Source organism: Rhodnius prolixus, unplaced genomic scaffold (genome assembly GCF_049639745.1).
Source record: "Rhodnius prolixus isolate KJV_2025 unplaced genomic scaffold, Rpr scaffold_8, whole genome shotgun sequence".
NCBI classification, from domain to species: Eukaryota; Metazoa; Arthropoda; class Insecta; order Hemiptera; family Reduviidae; genus Rhodnius; species Rhodnius prolixus.
This window is the reverse complement of record NW_027411593.1, coordinates 1,396,443-1,414,001: the sequence shown is the minus strand read 5'-3', so window position 1 is coordinate 1,414,001 and position 17,559 is coordinate 1,396,443. Positions and strand designations below refer to the sequence as shown.

The following is a 17,559-nucleotide window of genomic DNA, read 5'->3' as shown; positions in this document are numbered from 1 at the left end:
TTTCCCCGGTTATTTGACGTCATCACAGTACTTTCCCCACCCGTACAGCAAGCGGAAGTGAAAAAAAAGAAAATCCTGTTTCTTGTCCAATTAATTAACTCTGAAAGCACAAAAAGTCCAGGTGAGTTCCTTTTAGAATTGTGAAAGGCTTGAAGATAAACTGAATTAAAGCTGAGCTTCAAACCTGTTGCGGCACCTGCACCTGAGCGATATTATTCTGCTTACTAATTAAATAAGCTCGCCGTACACCTGCTCATTCCCCAACCCCCACTGGCTTCTTTAATTTAAATTTTAAATTTTCGTTCACCTACAATTAATGTCCGCCAGCCAGAGCTGGACATCAGTAGATATGAATCCATTTTGCTATCTCAGGAAATTAAAATTCAATAAAACTTCCGTTTTTCCATTCAAGAAAAATGGATGTGAAACATTCACACGTTTTTCTCTTATCACAATTCAAGTGATAAAACTTTTCATGAAAATATTTTGAGCCGAAAAAAAGCGCTAAAAAACACAAAATTTATTCAGTCAAGACGCACTTCGGCTAAACCAATTGTATTCATCTTGGAACGGAAACAAATTACTCTTTAGAAGGAGCTGCATTAAGGAGAATGTACGCCAGGAGAATTCCAAGTTTAAGGAAAAATGTTGAAGGAAATCTCCAAATATGGCCAATAAAATGGCACTACAGGAGTCTGATTTGTTGTTTGCAGCTTTTTATTTGGGTACCATAGTGTTCCGGAAACTGAAATATCAAATTAGAAATTTCCCTGATTTCCAATAAAACAGACTCACGCGTGCTCAAAGCAAGATATTTCCTGTGACAAATTAAAAAAAATCGGAAGTCTATGCTATCACAATATCTTCACTCAATAACAGGTAGTTCTCTTCACGCTAATTCTCCAGGATGGTCGACAAATTTTCTATCATATATTAATTCTTATTCATATTAAGGCGCCACGGGTTAAGAGGCGAGACCTGCAAAGCTAATATGCATTGTGGTACTGGGTTCGATTCCCGGTCTTGGCCTTGGATTTTATTTAATGGTTAAATGAGAAATAGTAAAGTACGTATGCTGGTCGCCTCCTTCCACGACACCTAATTGGTAGTTGGACGTTAAGCCCCGCCTGAAAAAATAGGCAATTACTTTACTTTACTTTTACTTTTCTTATTCATATTATGTACAATAATTTTGGGAAAACCTAATAAATTTTACATTTGATATTTTCCTCTGTTGCAGGTAGTTTGCTGTTCTAGCCAATGAAAATTAATTTCTGAAGTTATCTCTGACAGGTAATTATGTAACATTATTATTTACTGCATAAATACATTCGAAAAGCAGTTAACTAAGAATATACGAGCTCAAGTGATGAAAACTTTAATTTTACAGCATCTCTTTACTTTCCACCTCGCGAATCCTGAAATCTGTTTGTTTTCTGCCAGAAGACGGTGTATTAATTATGTAAAAGTATTTTTAAATTACGTTAATTATTATGCTGAGATGTAATTTTTTTTTTAAATTAATGGAAAACAAATAATAATGTTTTAGCTTTGTAAAGCTTCTTTAACGTCCATTTTGCTTTGCAAGCCAATTGTTTGCTAATCTCTTATCTCAGTTCTTAGTAACTTCCAAAAAAAATACCAACTCCGTTTGGTTAAGCTCGATTTGAGGTCCCAGATACAATTTAATCCAACTGGTATGAAAATGATTCTGTCATTGACTTCCAGTTAGACCAGTGGTGGGCAAACTTTTTTAATGGGGGGCCACAAAGTTTAAGAAATTCTAGAGGAGGGCCAGAATTATAGAAAAAATGCATTTTGTGTTAAAGCTTTTAATCATAATATTATAAAAACATTACAGCATTACACACTTGTGTAACTACGCGGCTAGTTTAGCTTCACCTATAGGTTATGCATCTATTATCTACTTTAGATTCTACTTCTCGACCGTCAAAACGTAATTATAGCGGGCCATATACTATCCATGTCGATGGACCCTCGGCGGGCCGGATTAAATACTTTCGCGGGCCGGAGTTGGCCCGCGGGCCGTACTTTGCCCATCACTGAGTTAGACACTAATCCCTCGCATCCTTCATGTTTAAGGAATGGTTCTTTTTAATTGAGGAAAACCATAGTTTCCAGGGAAGCAGTAATTATAACTTCCTGTTGTCCCAATGCAACTCGTTCTTCATAAAGAGTGTTTCTTATTTGCCCATCTTTAATATTTCCTTCCTTTTATTTTAATATTTTTAAGAGAAATTGTTGAGAAAATATTGACCCTAGGCAGTCCAGTTTCATGAGAGAATAAACGGACTGAAAAGTCATAGGAAGTCATAAAATGAGTAGTCATTCTGCGCAGTTCCTACGAATAAAATGGCGGCTCTAGGTTCTTACGCACTTCCGCAATTTACGTAATAAAATTTTCGTGAAACTGTACTGTTAGAAGCTGCGACCGGATGCATGACGTAACACCTCCCTCAGAAATACACTTAAATCCATAATTTCTGAAAAAAAAAAGTAGACATAACGTCACTGGGCGACAAAATATTGTGTTCTAGCCTGTGTCGTAATGTGTGTTCGTCTTGGATCTAGTATAATCATAGGGGAATCTTATCTTTGGAACTCGTTAATCAGTTCGAATTGATAAGAGTGGGATAAAATCGTAACATAATCATGATTAGCAGGAAGTAAAATTTTCAATCTCCTAAACGCCGCTTGATAGAAGAAATCTTTTCCATTTTCAACGATGAATCGTGCGGTGACAGAAGCGCATTCAAGTAACTGGCAAAGGAGAAAAGCAAATCTGTTTACTAACCTTAGTAGGTTTTACAGTATTATAACCTCATATGTAAATAACTGGCATGTACATATGTCTAGATTTTTATTTGTACTTTTTTCTTTTTTTTTCCAATCTGTTCTATTTGATTGAATCGACGCTGGCAGTCGAAAATAATAAATATATTACATATTCCCACAAATTCTTCATTAAAAATAGATCAGAAGTCCGTGAGAATTCATGGCGAAACGACAACCTCTGATCTATATGTATTATTCATACTAGAGATCAATATTCAATACGATTATATTGGTTACTATGGTAACTCTAGCAATTGTTTGTTTCTGATAAATATTTGATTGATTATTTAAAATAAATTGCAAGCTGCCATATTTTGTGACTGATTCAACTTTTACCAAATATAGTTTACGTTCGTGTAGATAGTTTGTATCTTGGGTAGGCACCGGAAATAGCCATAGTTATCAGTTATCACTATTTAGGAAGTGAGTGTGTAATGTTACAATACGAGGGTCGTTTGAAAAGTCCGTGCAAAAATAAAAACTACTTAATTTTTTGGGGTAAACCTTTTTTATTTTTCAACATAGTCTCCTTTTAGGCTTATACACTTCGTCCAACGCTGCTCTAGTTTGTTGATCCCTTCCGAATAATAGGATTTGTCCAAGTCTGAAAAATAGCCATTCGTTTCTGCAATCACCTCCTCGTTTGAATAAAATCTTTTTCCCGCCAGCCATTTCTTCATATTGGGGAACAAATAGTAGTCCGAGGGAGCCAAGTTTGGAGAATAGGGGGGATGTGAAACGAGTTGGAACCCTATTTCCATTAATTTTGCGAACACAACTGCTGAGGTGTGAGCTGGTGCGTTGTCGTGATGGAAAAGGACTTTTTTGTGGGCCAATCGTGGGCGTTTTTCTTGCAGCTCGGTTTTCAAACGGTCCAATAACGATGAATAATATGCACCTGTAATATTTTTACCCTTTTCCAGATAGTCGATGAGGATTATTCCTTGCGAATCCCAAAAGACAGTCGCCATAATCTTTCCGGCCGAAGGAACGGTCTTCGCCTTTTTTGGCGCAGATTCCCCCTTGGTAACCCATTGTTTAGATTGTTCTTTGGTCTCAGGAGTGTAGTGATGTATCCATGTTTCATCCACAGTGACGAAACGACGCTTAAAGTCCTGCGGATTCTTCTGGAACAGCTGCAAACCGTCCTTGCAACACTTCACACGATTTCGTTTTTGGTCAAGCGTGAGCAATCGCGGCACCCATCTTGCGGATAGCTTTGTCATGTCCAAATGTTGATGCAAAATATTATGTACCCGTTCATTCGAGATGCCCACAGCACTAGCAATCTCACGCACCTTCACTCTTCTGTCATCCATCACCATATCATGGATTTTATCAATGATTTCTGGAGTAGTAACCTCAACAGGGCGTCCAGAACGTTCAGCGTCACTTGTGCCCATATGGCCACTCCGAAAATTTTAAACTGTTCTAATCGAAGGTGCAGAGTCACCATAATGTTTATCAAGCTTCTCTTTAGTCTCCTGAGGCGTTTTGCCTTTCATAAAGTAGTGCTTAATCAACACACGAAATTCTTTTTCGTCCATTTTTTGAAAATCACTCGACTTCCTCGATTCAAACGAATGCCAAACACAAAGAAATAGACCGATCTGGCTGAAACTTGGTGTGTTTTCTTCCAAGAGATGCTACTAACTAAACATAATCTCGATACGCGCCAGTGGTGCTATCTCTCTGACTTTGCACGGACTTTTCAAACGACCCTCGTACATTCCTTCCTTCCTCTTTGGCACTGCAGAGGCCTTAAAAGTTCTTGACTGCCTCAAGTACGCTATTCCTCCCACTTCTTTGGCCACAATCTCTATCCTCTAATTCCCAGCATCTTTTTATGATTTGTGAATATGGATAAAGCCGTCTAAAGTCAGGCAGGATAAGAAGTTGGACATTCGCTAGGTATTTTAGTTTTACTACGATGGATAGAGAGCTAGACAGAACTGAGGATATCTGGAGCAAGCGGCGTTTTAATCTCCTGGAGGGTATGCTTGTGATGCTGTGATCTCAAAAGCGTGTATCCTTCACATATATTTATTTTTATTTATTTATTTATTGCCTGAACATATAAAAATACAAAAGGCACGTCAAAATCAAATGTTCATAATACAAATAGTAAACATAATAGTAAATTTATTAAATGACTGTGATATAATATAGGGTAAAGTAGGGTGAGATGGCCACCATTTTATTTGGAGGGTGCCTGCAAATTTTTGGTAAGGGCTAGGCTTACTTTATTATTATTTTTGGAAACCTCATACGCTCACAAACATAAGACAAGGAAAACATTTCAGAAAAAATGCTAAGGGAAACATTTTTTTATTCTTACAAACAAAAAATAGCAGTTGGCCATCTATCCCCACTGGGTTGGGTGAGTTGGCCAGTGCAATTAGGGAGAGATGGCCACATGCTGTAAATGAAATTGCGCTAGTAAAACGTGAAAATAACAGAAAACAATGAATGGTTACTTAATATTTTACTTATTCTTCTTCTTTTTAAATGCGCTTTTACTACAATTTTGGCAAGCGTATGCAAAAGAAGAGCAATTTTCGTGGAACCACTTCCGGCATATTATGCATTCCAACCAATCTTTTTTTCCTGGTCTTGTTGTAGCTTTCCCCATATCCTGTACATTCAGTTTCATCGATTTCTAAAATGGCATCACTTTCCTCTTCAAATTCGATTCCTGTTTCGTCCTCTTCATCGGAACTTAGGGAAGGTGAGCGTTTTCTTTTTCGGACAATCCTTTCTTTCAGAATTGTCTCTTTGGGGATGGTATTTCTTGTTGGTTAAGATTTCATTGCTACTCTGTTTTTCACAACAGCAATGTGCTCGGGTGAAGTTAATAAAGTGGCAACAGACTTGGCTCGTTTTCTTGCAGAGACGATATTCTGGGTGTGGGGTTAATACGATCTCAATTTTTTTTCAGTATAATTTCCGCGGTTAGTGTTCTGTCTTTTATGCTGAAATGGCATTTTTCTGCAGTGAATTGGAAACTGAGCCAAACTATAACAGAAAAAAAGTAAAAATAATTGGCCATATATCCCTACTGTTTGATGGCCATCTGTCCCGAATGCTAGAGAGAGATGGCTAACAAGATAAACATAACTCAACGCGTACTTTTTGACAGTTTTAGAAGTTAGGATCCATTAATGTATATTGTACGTACCTCATATGTAGAAAACATTAAAATTTCGATACACACATTACCTGCAGCACGCAGTATGTAACTATCATAAAATTTTTTGATGAGACGATAATGTTTTTATTCTCTGAGTTAATTAATAACGCTTTGACGCAGACCAAAATGAACTCACTGTAGTCAGACATGAAGGTTCATCACTTGAGAGGTCACGCAGCGCCGCCGAACGATATTTCGGTTAAATTTCGGCTGTTGGCCATCTCTCCCGATTGGCCATCTCACCCGACTTTACCCTATACGAACTGAACCGACACTGAACTTTACCCTGACCATAATACTGTTCACTTCAGTTCGAAATCTCCAGGTCGCCCAGTTTATCTCAGTAAATTCTCTTACACTATAAAAACAGTTGGTTATTACACATTTTTTTTAAATTATCTAAAATTTTTTAATTTCCAACTGTGGTATTTTGTTAAACATTCTTATAGAAGCAAGATTCGGAAGTAAATCCGATTTCTTTGAACTTGTCGCAGGTAAGTAAACATTTCCCTTGCTTCTTATGTTAGGAGACGTCCATAAATGACGTAACGCTAAAAATCTCCTTTTTTCACCCCCTGCCACCCTGTGTCACACTGAGTCACATCTTGGTTCCCCCCCCCTAAAAAAAAGAAATCTAATTCCTTCTTACTTCCTGCTGCAATTTCAGACAATTTTCTTGAATCTCTTTTTCCATAATTTCCTTCAAATCTACAGAACTTTTTGACTTCTTTTTTAATTCATTCCATTTTTCTTTTACTTTGTTCGGCAGATATTTTCCTTGTATTGAAGGATATGCTACTCTTACAGCTTTGTAAAAACGTTGATAAAGATTTTCTGACATTTTATAATATAAATTGCCGATCTTATTGTCAACAAACGGTAGGAATCAATCGCGATAATTTTAGTTCAACGAATTCACTACGGGCAGCCATAAAAACCAATGCAAAACAACAGTAGCGCTCTTGTATACTCGTATACCGACATATCGATAACCCAGTCGATGAAAACGAAAATCATATGGTACACAAAACGCGCGCTATTCAAAAAAAAAAAAAGGAAATGAAAAAGTGATTTAAAAAAGCGTGACGCTGATTCTATCCCCCCTAACCCCCTCTTGTCACAAAGTGTCACAATTTTTCTACCCCTCCCTTCATAGTGGCGTTACGTCATTTATGAATGCCCCCTTATATTGGTGCTGATTTCCTCTGGTTACTGCCCCTTTACTTCCTTTTTGCCTCAGAGCCAGCCTACAGATATGCAGAGAAGGCAGAGTCATTATCTGCAATTGTTGAAAAAGCGGTCTTCCGCTTTCGGAAGTTCTTTTTTGCAGCATCGTTTTTACTGTTTGTTTTTTTTGCAGTCTGAAAATTAAACCTGCATCCGGTGTAGATCCCCATAGCTCTGTAGCATCCTTGAGTGGAATAGAGCGAAATATGCTAATCTCAGTACTTCTAAAGAAGTACCATTACTTTTATTTGGATAACTTTAGTAAGAAAATTCATTTTTAGGGCAATTCTAAGGAGGAGAGGAGCTTCTTTCTGTCGTTTCTGACTAAAGTTTCGTAAACTGTCTAATATTAACGAGAGTTTAAAAGTTTCAAAATCCGGAATTAGAAAAGAAGTTAGAACCATGAAGAATCGCAGTTAGAGAAAGACGTGCTTCATAGCCAGATTTCCCTCTCACTCTAAATGAACTTAATTATTCTATCGGATGCTGAGTCATAAATATTTTTAAAAAAGAAAAACCCTCTCAAGTTCTAATTACGCGTCATAAATAAATAGAGCCGGAGTAAATTAACTCTCCATTTGGAGCAATCCACTCTTTTAGAAATGAGATCGTTGACTCTGGTAGAACCTGGCAGAGCGCCCAAAACCCATGAGTTACTAAGTGGTCAAACATCTGCAGCAAAGAACATTGGCAAGTTTTTGGTTTTTTTGGTCTCTTTAAAAATTGTAAAATTTATCTCATTTCGAGTTTATTTTTTAAGTCAATCTCTCTCTTTTTCTGTATTACTTAACTAGTTTTCATTTCATTCTCGTTACCATGGTTGTTACAGGAAGTGGTGTACAGATTTCCGGTTTGGGGTTTACACTGGAAATTCCGGTTTTGTTGAGTTACGATAAAATTTTTTTTTTTTGACGTGAATACGAGGGTCGTTTGAAAAGTCCGTGCAAAGTCAGAGAGATAGCACCACTGGCGCGTATCGAGATTATGTTTAGTTAGTAGCATCTGTTGGAAGAACACACACCAAGTTTCAGCCAGATCGGTCTATTTCTTTGTGTTTGGCATTCGTTTGAATCGAGGAAGTCGAGTGATTTTCAAAAAATGGACGAAAAAGAATTTCGTGTGTTGATTAAACACTACTTTATGAAAGGCAAAACGCCTCAGGAGACTAAAGAGAAGCTTGATAAACATTATGGTGACTCTGCACCTTCGATTAGAACAGTTTAAAATTTTCGGAGTGGCCATATGGGCACAAGTGACGCTGAACGTTCTGGACGCCCTGTTGAGGTTACTACTCCAGAAATCATTGATAAAATCCATGATATGGTGATGGATGACAGAAGAGTGAAGGTGCGTGAGATTGCTAGTGCTGTGGGCATCTCGAATGAACGGGTACATAATATTTTGCATCAACATTTGGACATGACAAAGCTATCCGCAAGATGGGCGCCGCGATTGCTCACGCTTGACCAAAAACGAAATCGTGTGAAGTGTTGCAAGGACGGTTTGCAGCTGTTCCAGAAGAATCCGCAGGACTTTAAGCGTCGTTTCGTCACTGTGGATGAAACATGGATACATCACTACACTCCTGAGACCAAAGAACAATCTAAACAATGGGTTACCAAGGGGGAATCTGCGCCAAAAAAGGCGAAGACGGTTCCTTCGGCCGGAAAGATTATGGCGACTGTCTTTTGGGATTCGCAAGGAATAATCCTCATCGACTATCTGGAAAAGGGTAAAACTATTACAGGTGCGTATTATTCATCGTTATTGGACCGTTTGAAAACCGCGCTGCAAGAAAAACGCCCACGATTGGCCCACAAAAAAGTCCTTTTCCATCACGACAACGCACTAGCTCACACCTCAGCAGTTGTGGTCGCAAAATTAATGGAAATAGGGTTCCAACTCGTTTCACATCCCCCCCCTATTCTCCAGACTTGGCTTCCTCGGACTACTATTTGTTCCCCAATATGAAGAAATGGCTGGCGGGAAAAAGATTTTATTCAAACGAGGAGGTGATTGCAGAAACGAATGGCTATTTTTCAGACTTGGACAAATCCTATTATTCGGAAGGGATCAACAAACTAGAGCAGCGTTGGACGAAGTGTATAAGCCTAAAAGGAGACTATGTTGAAAAATAAAAAAGGTTTACCCCAAAAAATTAAGAAGTTTTTATTTTTGCACGGACTTTTCAAACGACCCTCGTACGTCTTTAAATTCAATCCAAAAAACCTAATGATAACAAAATCGGGGGATAAAGTTTGGCATTATAGTTTCGAATCTATCGTCTACATCCAAAATTAAATTAGACCACTGGATAGCTAAAGGATCAAAGAATAATAATAATAATAAGTCTTTGTTAAAAGGTTTTAGATAATTATAAACTTTGAAATACAAATACAAAAAGACAGACAGACAGACATATTTGTAATGGTTGAGGAGAGAGTTGTTGGTTGTGGATGTTGTTGGATAAATAACACCGGTATCGACTTTGGTATAAGACTTTGTATATTTATATGACTGACTGCCAAGGACTGTATACTTTACACTACAAGAACCGAACAGACTGACTGACGTGGCTAAACGATGTGTACAATTGAAGTGTAAGACTTTGAACCGAATCTTCGAACTGAATCTCGAACTGAATATCTCGAACTGAATTTCCTCTTTTGACTTTCCTCTTGTTCTTATATACCTTCGCCGAGCCTCCCCTCTCTGTGTGCCAAGGGGGCTCTGTGTGCCAAGGGGGCTGACTCTCTCCCTCTGGCTAGAGTGGATGAGTGGTGGGGTTTCACTACCCCTACGCTAGAGTGGATGAGTTGTGAGGGTTCACTACCCCTACATATTCATGGTCCTTAGTCCGTCTGAAGAGTCTTCAAACACCAAAAATATTTATAATCAGCAACTCACGCTTCAAAAAATACTTTATATAAATAAATAAATAAATAAATCAATAAATAAATAAAAAATAGTACTTCTTGCTAAAGAGAAAAAACTATAAAAAGCACAAAAGAAAGAGTTACAATAAAGCATGTACTCCATAATGCAATAATTTAAAGAACAATAATAACAAAGGGGTGAGAAATAAACATAAATAAAAAACTTATAAAAGGTCACCTTGAATAAACTAAATAAATGAAAAACAAATAAAACCATGAAGTTTGTACTTAATCGATATTAAATATTTTAAATATAATAATAATTACTGTAAATTTAGAAATTATTTAATAGTTAAACTCCTCATATTGGCAAGCTTCTTTGCAAAATTTGATCAGGCTTAGCCACTCCTTCCCATCCAAATATTCAATAAATTCATCAAAATTTAGACTGCTTTTCTAAAAAGTCGTGTCTGTGCTGCTACAGGTGGAAACATCGTGTCTGTATAAAAAGCTTCTTTATTGTGTAAACGTAATTTCCGTGGCTGAAAATATGCATAATCGTTTCTAACCTAGTGACTAATATTGTTGGAAAATTAAAAGAAAATTTAACCAACAGTTTTTGTTTCACAAGCAAATATTTTCTTTTTCAAAAGGATCAAAGAATTCATTACAATAAGCGAGAACTTGTGATGCATCGCCATTTTGAGATCATTTTGCTGCGTATCGAGATTTGCAATGAGTATAACTTTTGACTCGGAGAGGCCACGATGTTCGTTTAAGTTTTAATTGTCAGCTAAAACCGGAAGAGAGGTGGGAAAAAGTTGGTTTTGTGGCGGGGGTTTTTGTTTCGGGAATGCCCCAATGATTTTCTTAGGATTGGCGTAGGCGTGATGTAGAATCACAGTATATTTAATGTCTATTTAGATATTTAAATTAGGATTAAATATATCGCTAACGTTCAAAATTTTAAATGAAATTGGCATTTCGCCACTTTTTTAAAAGATTTTTTAAGTATTTTGATATTTTTTCCAATTCCATTTATGTGAACACTGTAGTAATATCGAAGTCAACTTGCGTCGATTACTCATCGTGTCGTTGACACCTCGTAAATGGATTAAGAACTTAAAATTATTTAAAAAAAAATATATCAAGTTGACAGCAATAAAATTTAATAGAACAATAGATTTACTGAAAAGCTGAAAGAGAAAGAGAGAGCTTTTCATCATCTCCAGGCGACAAGAAACCTGGGGGGGGGGGGGGATGAACAAGCTACACTAATAATCCTGACTTACAGAGCTTGCAGCGGATTAGAATCAAAGCGTTTTAAAGACTTTGCAGTTTTCCTTTATTTTGTGTTTGTGTTGTCTCCCTGTATACTTCGTGCTTCTTTAATCCATTACAGGAAGTTAGTCTGTAAGTACCCGCAATCTGTATTAAAGGATAAAAGTAAATTCTCATTCAGTTTATATTAAGTACTTTTATATTAAGTACAAATCCAAACTTTTCGAACAATAGCATATTTCACATTTTAAATCGTGTTAAGCACATTTTTTTTTTCACCGCAATTATTAACTTATAATTTTCGATACAGAAGGAAGGGATTAGCTATGCGGTTAGCGTACTGGGCTCCCACGCGGAGGTCCCCGGTTCGAATCCAGCTGCTGACCCTTAGATTTTCTCTTCCTAGAAGCTTCTTACAGCTCACTGTCCGGTGATGGACAGTGTTGTCTGTAACGAGAGAACACTGTCCGGAGGCTGGCAGTGCACTGAAAAAAGTTCTGGGCGCCAATAACCTCAGATGTTGACGCGCCTTAAATCATTAAAAAAAAAAAAATCGATATCTTGAACGTCCTTTTCTCTATCTCTCTCACTCCACTAAACCGGAAATATCCGTTATGAGGTTTTTTGGGCAAGAAAAGTTATAGTTTACGAGTTTGAACATGTGTGAGGACGCATGCACCTGACTCTTATTGAAGTGTTGTTAATGATTATCTTAAGATGGCCGCTTCTCTTACTGCTGGGGGGCTTATTCCCCATTGGGCGTAAGACAGCTAACATGGAGCGATATCTCTTTCGTACTACTGTTGTTGATTTCCGGTACTTCTCTTGCTGCAGTAGCGGAGCTAATTCTCTTAAAAGTGTAAGAGAACCAGGATGTTTCGGGTGTAAGGATTACGGGAGCCAGTTATTTTTAAGGGAGTCAATTCTTTCGGCGGTGAAATCTTGAAGATAAATTCACTTTTTCCCATGAGAGCCGTAAAAGCCGCTATATCCCGATTCCTACTTCGAAAACTTCTAGAATCACTTCCAAACCTCTTCATCAAAGATGATCACTTTTTTTCTTGAAGACATATTCCCTTTTAATGGCCCTTTAAATGGTATTATCTCCTGAAAGTAGTTCCTAGTGCCGGCCGTACACAAATCCCCGTTAAGTTTAGCGTAATAACTCAGTTCTAATCAGATAGGCCAGCTGGTTGACGGTGGGTTGTTTGCAAGTCACGCAAATTCTGCCAGGGATAGGCTGTAAATCATAAAACCGTGTCTAAAGCGGGTGGTATCGCCTTGCTGGAACGCTATCTTCTTCTTCTTCTCTAGCAGTAAGAAGTTTGCAAATCTTATTTTACTTGTTGCATGGACATGACTTTATCACAGTGAAAAACGGCTCAATTAAAATGATGAAACATTTTATACTCTTCTGGTGTAATGGTGGAGAGTTCACGTCCTAAAGGTCACTCAGCACAGGTCATCATTAAATCCCCATTTTAATTATGGATTAGCTATTATGATCTTAATTTGCATGGCCATGTTATGACAGCGAGATAGCTGGGTGTGTCCAACTCAAAGCTAATTAAGATCATGCTTCTTGTAAATGGACGAAGAAGTTCTTGGGAAGCTGTTGGACGATTCTTGATTTCTTTTTTTAAATGTTGACAGTTTCTTAGATAGCGTCACCCAATAGCTGTTCTCAGGTCTTGTTGAAAAACCGTTTCTAACTTGTAATATTCTCCAAGCAAGCAAGGGAGTATAAAGGAGCCGAGAACAGGAGCCTTGTGGGTCCATATATCAGCTTCAGCACGGCAGATACAATCACTAGCAGGAAATTAAGTAACGCCCGGGCCTAGTGACAACGGCCGTACCCCCATAGGTCCAACATATCATCGTTTCGCCTACTCATCTTCTACTGCGCTACTATATTCTACCTCTTCAGTCAAGCCTCACTTTCTCTCTATCATCAATTACCATTACTTTGGTAATTTTGGAAGTGGGGAAAAAAAATTGTCAACATTTGTAGTTGTAAAATTGCCTATTAAAATCTAATTTTAATCTACATTTTGCTACAACTCTTAACCAAACTGGTGACGTGGAGCAATCTCATTGGTGTTTAAAGTGTCCCATAATACCTGAATGTTCTACCATGTTCTGGATTGGCCTCAGTAACCTCGCTATTTATTGTTTTATATTAAAAGTTCACCTAACCGTACTTCTGAATGAACGGCAGATCTCAATAATAGTAATAATAATAATAACAATAATAATAATAACAATAATAATAACAATAACAACAATAATAATAATAGTAATAATTGTTAAGGAAAATAAATATTATTTTGTTATTTCGGCAAGTCTTGATTGTTGGTACAATTGGAAGAGTGGGGGTTGATGAATGTAGAGGGAGAAGCTTTGGCGCGCTTCTTATGTCTAAGGCTGGAAACATAGTGGAGCGGCGAGCAAAGCGGCGATGATAGCGAAGAGCGAAATCAAACACAAGTAAACATATGGGACCGCGCATAGTGGCGAGCAAAGCGAAGATAGAGCAACTCTATCTATTTCTAGTTTTTGTTTTTGCCGCTGTGCTCTTCGCTATCATCGCCGCTTTGCTCGCCGCTCCACTATGTTTCCAGCCTTAGTCTTTGCTGATTGTGTATTAGCGTTTTAGGTCTTAACCTACACACTTATGTAATATTTTTAAATGTGTTCACTTTGTCTATGATTATAATATATTATGTTTCTCGTTTACTGTGTTGTTCGTTCGTTTGTACTGTTATTATTTTTCCCCCTTTAACCATAACAATAATATTAATAATAATTTCTGTATTTATGGAATATGACATATTAGAGGGAGTCAGCTTCTTATTTTTTACATTCCTAGTACAAATAAATTAAATAAAATAAAACTAAGAATAAATAGGTAAATAAGTGAATTGATATCTTCGTCAGAAAAACCCAAATTACCCATATTTAGTCTACAGTAGAAATCTCCCAAAATTATTTAAAAAAATCATTATTTTCCAATTTCCTCACCAGGGTGCTCTGCATTGATGGGCGGGCAGTAAATCTCTCTCTCGTAAACATTTTCAATTCTTTTAATTTTGTTAAAATAATCTATCACGTAAAATATTGCAACTCAACTAAATCAGATAAGGAGAAATCCTAAATGTATTTTTAATTAATAAATATCAATCAAAGTTGACATCATCCTCCCAGCTATAGGTTCGTCCTCCGGCATATTTCTCCACTTTCATAAAATACAATCGATCATTCAAAAAAAAATTATTATTATTTTTTGATTAATTTTCCAATTGCAAAAAAAATATTCAATGTAAATATCTCGATAAGAGCCTGGAGCATTCTCTCACCTTTTATCGATCTCTTGCAGTCGCTATTACCACCAGGGGAAGGGAGGAAACCCAACGTTATCCGAAACATCAAAAGGTCCGCCGCCACCTAAAGGGCGTTTGGGTTTATTGATAAGTAGAGATATTGTGTGCATAATATATTTATACAGAGGCGGGAGATGGTCCTATCTAACAAAAAGATTTATGGTTTTTTTTAAGGACATTAATACTGCATATCATGGATAAACTTTGCAGTAATGGGATTTCAACTAAAATTTTAACTTCCTTACCAGCTTTTTAAAATATAACTGATTCGATGTGCGAATAGAACTAATGAGTTTAACTAAGTTGTCAACTAAGTATGTATACTTTAGTCCAATGTTATTCTGCTTACCAACTTGATGATGAGCTTCTTAATGGCATTTACTTCGATAGATTGGTCTATGCTTTTAGGCAGCTTGGTAATTACTATGAGCAATGTGCGGGTTGGATATCAATTTAAAGAAATCAGAATTATAACCTAAAGCTGGGAATTCTACTAACAAGGAAAGATAGGTTTAGGTTGTGATTCCTCTAAGGTCGATTGTCTCCTTCACAGGACAGATCAGTAAGCCTTACCTTTCTTCATTCCAACATAAATTTCACGAGTATGAGAACTCCCAACTTCCTGGATATCACACTATCTGGAACAAACACGGATTGTACAAAAAGCCCACGACCAGCGCACTACCACATACAACAGTTCCCACTACTGACAGCTGACAGGCCGTCTGAAAAAGCCCACCTCTTACAGCTAGCAACAAGAGCAAAAACTCAACACCATTCCTGTAATACAAATAACCGTTTCACCAACATTAACCAAGTAGTTATAAAATTTCCGTTTATTATTATTATTATTATTTATGGCTGATCGATTCATCCCTCAGGAAAGAGAAATTACTAGTTAATTTATTCGCAATCTTCAATTGTTTCTGCCAAGCTTTCGGCACGGTTCAGGGAGTTCTGTTCCCCAATTAACATTGTTCATTGGATTTAATTCCGTATTTAAACTATTCTTTAACTTGTTTTTACAGATTGTAGCTGGTATTAAAACCTGTATGTTAACCATTAAGGTTAAAGTTCATTTTTTTTTAAAACCAGCTACCAAGGGGAAGAAGAATAGTCGGAATGACTAGTCAATGAGAACAATACAGACTGAATGGCAGTTAACTATGCGCTTTAAATATGGGTGCCTGAGCGCCATTACTTTCTATAGAAGATAAATGGACGCAGAGAGAGACGATTGGTGGGTAAATAACAGTGTGGGTATGTTAGAGGGGGGTATAGATTTAGTTGAGGCGACTGGTTCAATTGGTGTTCTTTCATTCTTCACAGGATTCAGGCCAATGGTTAGTGCCTATATTCTTCAGGAAGTGATTTGCAATTGTTGCTAACTTTTTGGTGTTACAATTATCAAAGTTTTAATTAAAAATTTAAATCTAACGTCCTAAAAACTCCCTTGAAAGTTTACAGCAAATTAACAAAAAAAAAGCGGAAACTAGGAGGCTGAAGAATTTCCAGGGTGAAAACCCTATGGAAATGGTTCGGGATTCTCCCTGAAGAATTTCCACGATGAAAACACTACGGAAATGGTTCGGGATACTTCCATAACTTGACTATTCAGAACAAAACACTGTTTAGCAGCGAAACCATTCAGGAACGATGATTGTCTACATATGATGTGCGGAGCAGGACTTATAAAAAAAAGGAAGCAATCGTTTGAAACCGGACTATCCCCAAGTCAAACTAAACCCAGTGACTTGGTAATACGGACATCAAGAACCTTGGGGGGGCGGCCGTGTTCTTCAGGCGCTTCTAAATATCAGTGACTTTTGCCAATCCATCCGGTGTGATGTTGACAGTCCGAACTGTATGTGTGTTCGCGCTATAGTAAATAAAATAAAATTTAATGCCCCAGTTTCCATAAAATTTACATAAAATGATATAAATTTCTAGCAAAATGTATTCTTCTGTTGTATTTGTGAATATAAATATTCAGCAGGGACCAGAGTTGTCCGAAGAATAGTTTGGCAGACTCTCGGCAGGCTACACTTCCGTTAATTAATTCCAGCGAGCTTCTTTTTTTTTATGCCCACGATTTATCTCAAGAGTCGATTTATCTCAGCTTCGTTTTACTACTTTTTTTGTTTACGTAAATCTCAGAGATACCGCTAGCAAAAACAAGAAGGTAAATTACTGTTATACTGTTACTATTTATTTATTTAGTTTCTTCTTTAATTTAGTCACCATAACATCCAATGGCCATTGGTACACCGGTAGCTTATTTTCTCATTGCAGTACCTGCTCAGGATAGCGTTCTCTCGTTAATAAGGTTGGGCAGCCATCTGTAAATTATATTCATTAATGTTTATACTTGTCCGTGTGTAGTTGTACGGGGACATCAACAAATTACTACAGAAGGTTGTTATAAATATCCTAACTACATACAGGGAAGAGTGTACGCAATTCACTCCAGTATTTTATTCGACCCATTCTATGTCTGGGTATATTTGTATGTATTTCATTTCAAGCGCCTCCCCAAACCAACCTGTTAAATATTCAATTCCGATACTGAGAGCCGAAACGTTGCGCCCCCCTAACAAACCCAAATAGATTGAGCCGCGGGGGGAGGGGGGCAGTTGACACTCCCGCCCGCTGTCGCTTGTATCAAAAACAGGAACTGTAATCAAATCAGGTTTGCTTTTTTAGCCTCAGTTTCCCATTAAATAGAATGTTTTTCATACACATTTGAAGG

The 17,559-nt window shown here is 37.3% G+C and overlaps 1 protein-coding gene across 4 annotated transcripts in view; it reads left to right on the top strand.

The window, feature by feature from the left end:
- Window positions 1–17,559, top strand: part of LOC141450676 (zwei Ig domain protein zig-8-like) — a 460,103-nt gene that overhangs the window by 394,634 nt on the left and 47,910 nt on the right. For 2 of the 4 annotated variants that reach the window (XM_074121321.1, XM_074121319.1), the window contains exon 2: window positions 1,241–1,293. The exons of the other annotated variants lie outside the window; for them this stretch is intronic. The gene's annotated coding sequence lies outside the window, so the exon portion shown is untranslated. The remainder of the gene's footprint in view (window positions 1–1,240; window positions 1,294–17,559) is intronic. 4 annotated transcript variants of the gene reach the window in all.